Below are 5053 nucleotides of genomic sequence, written 5' to 3' on the forward strand. Positions count from 1 at the left end.
AAAAGATTCACCCTTCTCAATAATAGAACATATTATATAATTCTTCATGAATGCTAGTCTACCTTGAGCGAAATGCTTCTTCATACTACTGGTGACCAATATGCCACAATACATATTTTGGAAGCACTTATGAAAGACCTGTGTGTTATATGAAACATGGTATAGTGGGTAAAATTTGTGTGTTCACATCCCAGCTTTGACACTCAATAACTGAGAACTTAAGTCATTTAACTGATCTGGTAGTCAGTTTCCTCATCAGTAAAATGGGGATAATAATATTACCTACTTCATAGTGCTGGGCAGGGACTGTGTGATTTCATGCATGGAATGCACTTAGATAAGTGCATGAAGGAAGAGTAACCTAGAAATTGAAAGAGGCTTAAAAGACAAGGCAACCAAATGCAATCTATATGGATCAAGAGACATATCTGTCAAATACAATATATGGACATTTGGGGGGCATCCTGATTTGAACAAAGCAACTGGAAAAAACATTATCAAGCAATTGGTGAAATTTCAATCCGGACTTCGGTGATATAAGAGAATTACTGTTATATTTTAGATATGTTAATAGAATTGTGTTATTATTTTTTAAGGATATTTATCTTTTAAAGATGCATACTAAAGTATTTAGTCATGAAAAGCCTGAAATTTGCTTCAAAATAATCAAGTGATGGGGAAGAGAGGTATAGGTAATAAATGACTAGCCAAGTGTTTCTTATTACAACGCGGGTTTTTTTCATTTCTCTTTTTTTAATACTATTCTCTCTCCTTTTGCATATGTTTGAAATTTTACAAAATAGTTTTTTTTTTAATACTGTTTAAAAGCACTGGAACATAGTAAGGACTCTGTAAATGTTTACTACTATTACATGCTTTATATTTATAATATTATCTAATGTTTGTTTACACCTTTCAGATCACAGTATGTTTTCATTTACACGAAGTCTTTTAGTACTAACACTAAACCTAGAAGGTATCCCCATTTTACAACTGAGAAGACTGAACTAGAGGCAAGACTGCAAGGCAGCCCGATATACCACCTCCGCTCTTCCAGCTTCCAGGGGACCCTCGGTCAAAGGACTAGGAGGTAACCCGCAACCTCTAAGCAAAGGATTCTTGCTTCCTTTAGAGGCTGTCGTCAGATCTAGTGGGGAGAGAATAAACAAACATACAAATGATTCACTTAAAAATATTTATCAGGCAAAATCTGAGCCCACATTTGCGCATCAGAAAAATTCTAGCGGCCACTTTAAAAGGTAATCTCGGAAGAAAAGAATAGAACACAGAAGAAGAGATTACATCGTAAAGGAAAAGTTCTCTCCGTGGTTTGTATTTCTTTTACATAACTTTATTATTGTAAGTTTCATTAGTTTACCTACCTAACCTGTTTATTCTTTCTAAAAATAAGACTAGGACTAAGGTTAGGGGACCAGAGATGAGAAACTGCGTGGGAAGCGAAGTTGGGAGGCAGGAGAACGTCACATCCCAGTTGTTTAGAGGCCCAGCCACCTAACAGCTCTGCGCCACCTTAAGAAGCGTTAGCCTCTCCCCAAGCCGAGCAGGCCCTCGGCTCCTCCCACTCCCGTGTCAGCTCCGACCCGGGAACGTGGGGAAGGGAGGAGAGGCACACTGAATGGAAAGACTGGCGCCGGAGTCTGCAGGGTCTCCCCTTCCCCCTACTCTACCGGCGCGGGGAGGAACGTGTAAAGCACGGGCCTTTGGGGTTTGGTTCCTTTCCTGATGATTCAGGATGGGAATGTGTTCTACTGAAATGGGGGGGCGAGCGAGGGGAGGGATGTGAGGGGTGGGGCTCATCTTGGGGTGAGGTGGAAGGGGGACAGAACTGGGGCGTTTGAGACACGCAGTATGCAGTGATCGTTGGTCGAAAATTGTTAAGTTCAAGAGATCCGGACGCGCCTCTTCAAACCATTTCCAAAAGAGGGGGCAAGTTTTCCATTCTCCGCCCAATTCCCCGTCTTCATTTTAATTGATTGGGTTTAAGGTAGGCCGGGCCCAAAGTTGCTTGTTGATTGGCTACGTATGTAATCTATCAGGATGACGCAAGCGAGAGGCGGATGTTTGGGAAGGAAGTGAAGATTATTTTAGTACCTCCCACCCCAACTACTGATTGGTTGGGATTTGCCGTGATGTAAAACAAGGCGTAAAGATGTCCACGAAAGGGAAGGGCCAATTGGCCAGTCTCTCAGGGACGATGTCTACGGTGGGATTGGGAAGAGGGAGACGGAGTCGGCTATTGTAGTGAAGGACCAAATGGATTGAAACCCGGAAATGAGTTTAGAAGGGAACTGAAGGAGAAAGGGAAATCCGCGAAACCTTCGTTGCCCTCAAACAAGGCCATTTCCTGCGTGGGATCGATAGTTTCCTGTTTACTCAGCGAAGTTAGCGGCTACCGTGGTTTTATAAAATATACGTGATAATGAAATTCGTATGAGCCTTTGGTCCCAGACTTCCCATTTACTTATACTAAAAGGATGAAAGAGACAGAAGAAAGGAAAAGCGTGGGGTTTAGCCTTGCGTTTAGGGAAGGATGGGGAAACCGAGGTTCTCATACAGAAAGTTAAGGACTGACCCTGGATCACAGTATCCGAGCAGGTGGGTTCCTAAAGAAACCATTCACAAAATAATTGGAGAGGCTGCGTGGAGGTGAAGGAAACTGTAAAAGTTTGTCTGAAGGAAGGGCATTAATCACATTACAGAAACCTGCTTGGATATGGAGTGTATTTTATTCATCGTTGCGTATCCAGTGTCTAGCATTGTCTGATACATAGCAGGTTATGAACCGAACCAAAATTAGAAGACTTTTACAAAGTATGCCAGACCTTTAAAATATGTTTTTAAAGGTATCTATGCCAATTTTATGATCCTGGAAAAATATTTCACACTCACCACCTGGGTTTTTCCAGCCATAAATTGAAAGATAAATCTGCTCCCACAGATCTACCTAGGAAGCTACCTAACTGTGAAAATACTACCATTTTCTCCTTAACACCCTGAGGCATTTAAAATTTGAAAGTAGATTTCCCCTCAACCTACCTTCCTAGAAAAATTGAAAAGATAGATGGAATTGGAGAAAAGATATCCTCTACATCCAGTGAACGAAAAATAAGGTGTTTAACCTACAATCTGCAATTCCAGGGTAGGAAGAACTATTTGAGAGTGTTGAGAGATGCCATCTATACTGTAAATTATGGAATTCCCTTGCTTCCCAGCACAAATGGACCTTTTTTTTTTTCCAGACTTTTTCTTATAGCTACATTTCAGCAAACCTTTAACACTGTCTAAAAATTGTGCTTTGAAATTGAGGGACCAGAGTAAGGACTTCCCATTAGTATTATAACTGTCCCCACTGCAGAGCTGCAAGGGCTATGGGTCAAGATTCAGTAACAGGTACCTTCTGTTCATCCAAAGTGATCCCAACTTTTTATGATTTTCCAGGATCTCCTAGGCCAGATAGTTTACAAGAGAGTATATCATACGAGCCCTTCAGTATCGTTATGGCAATAGTTTAGAAGTAAGAGGAGGTACGAGAGGCAGCTGTATTTGCAATAATAAAAGTACCATGGGAAAATTATTACTAGGCTGTAAATAATTCTAGCATAATAAGGTATATCTTGCTTATGCCAAAGTGGGATTGAGGGTGGAGCAAGGGAGGGGGAGGATGTTAAGATTTTTTTCAAGAATTGTCTAGGCTTCCGGGCACGTCGGTTGCTCGGCTGGGGGAACCGTTGGCGTGGTGGTCGCCTGGGTAGTTCCCACCGCGTGAGAGGAGGACGAGGAGGGTTTGAGCATGAACACGGGAGAAGGGGACACCCTGATATCAGTGGGTTATGAAACTGGGGGGAAGGCACACGGGGTGTTTTTCCGCAAATATACTCAGCCTGAGGGGCAAAAGCTGGAATTTGAAGGCTGGGTCCAGAACGCTGACCAGGGCACAGTATGAGGGCAATTTCAAGGTCCCATCTCCAAAGTGCGTCATATGCGGGGATGGTTTGAAAAAGAGGGAATCCCAAAACAAACGTACGTCGACAGAGCAAACTTCTACAATGAGAAAGTCATCTCAAAGTTGGATTACTCAGATTCCTAACTTGTAAAATAATGGCCAGAATTTAAATTTTCCGAGATAAACTAAGTGGTTTTGTTTTTTATTGTTAGTAGAGTTAGAACTATTCTGTGTTCAGTATTAGAATTTATCAGTAAGTTATTCTAGTATCAGATATTTGATTATTACTGCATATTATATGTATGACGGAAGGATTACAACTACAATTCTAATCAATAAAAACACATTAGAACCTTTAAAAAAATTGTGTTTATGAGAGAAAAGGGCATTTTGTTCCTAGTAATGTTAAATGAATATGTGGAAACATGCAGAATTATTTTTAGGTTAATAGTTCATATACTTAAAGCACTGTCACTTTTCCTGTGATGAGGCCAATAAGCAAAGCAGAAATTGTCTCTGAAGAGCCCTAGATCTCAAGGGAAAAACTGCTGCTGTTCCTCAGCACAGGCCCAAGCCCTCCAGTGAGTAGAGATAAACCACTGGCATCTTGATTAGTGAGAACATGAGACACTGAGTCAGATAGCCTCTTGGGCATCAGGAAAATCAGGAAAAACACCAGGACCTGCTTAGGACCTGCCGAATGAACTTGGACAAGTCACCTTACCACTGGGCCTTCATTTATTGCGAACTAAAATTGGTATTACAGATAAATATTAACATTTAAGAAAGGAGGGGGGAGTGCTTCCCTGGTGGCGCAGTGGTTGAGAGTCCGCCTGCCGATGCAGGGAACACGGGTTCGTGCCCCGGTCCGGGAAGATCCCATATGCTGCGGAGCAGCTAGGCCCGTGAGCCATGGCCGCTGAGCCTGCGCGTCCAGAGCCTGTGCTCCGCAACGGGAGAGACCACAAAAGGGAGAGGCCCGCGTACCGCAAAAAAACCCAAAAACTACTCCAAAAAAAGAAAGGAGGGGGGGAAAAGGTATGGAAGAAACAGTTTGTAAAAGGAACATATAGAGTAGTACCCTCTTAG

The 5053-nt window shown here is 42.2% G+C and overlaps 1 pseudogene; it reads left to right on the plus strand.

Annotated features, from left to right (window-relative positions):
• The first annotated feature begins 3707 nt into the window (after positions 1 to 3707).
• On the plus strand, positions 3708 to 4120 carry LOC102981898 (acylphosphatase-1-like; annotated as a pseudogene).
• The last annotated feature ends 933 nt before the right edge of the window (positions 4121 to 5053 follow it).

Source organism: Physeter macrocephalus, chromosome 6 (genome assembly GCF_002837175.3).
Source record: "Physeter macrocephalus isolate SW-GA chromosome 6, ASM283717v5, whole genome shotgun sequence".
Classification (NCBI taxonomy): domain Eukaryota; kingdom Metazoa; phylum Chordata; class Mammalia; order Artiodactyla; family Physeteridae; genus Physeter; species Physeter macrocephalus.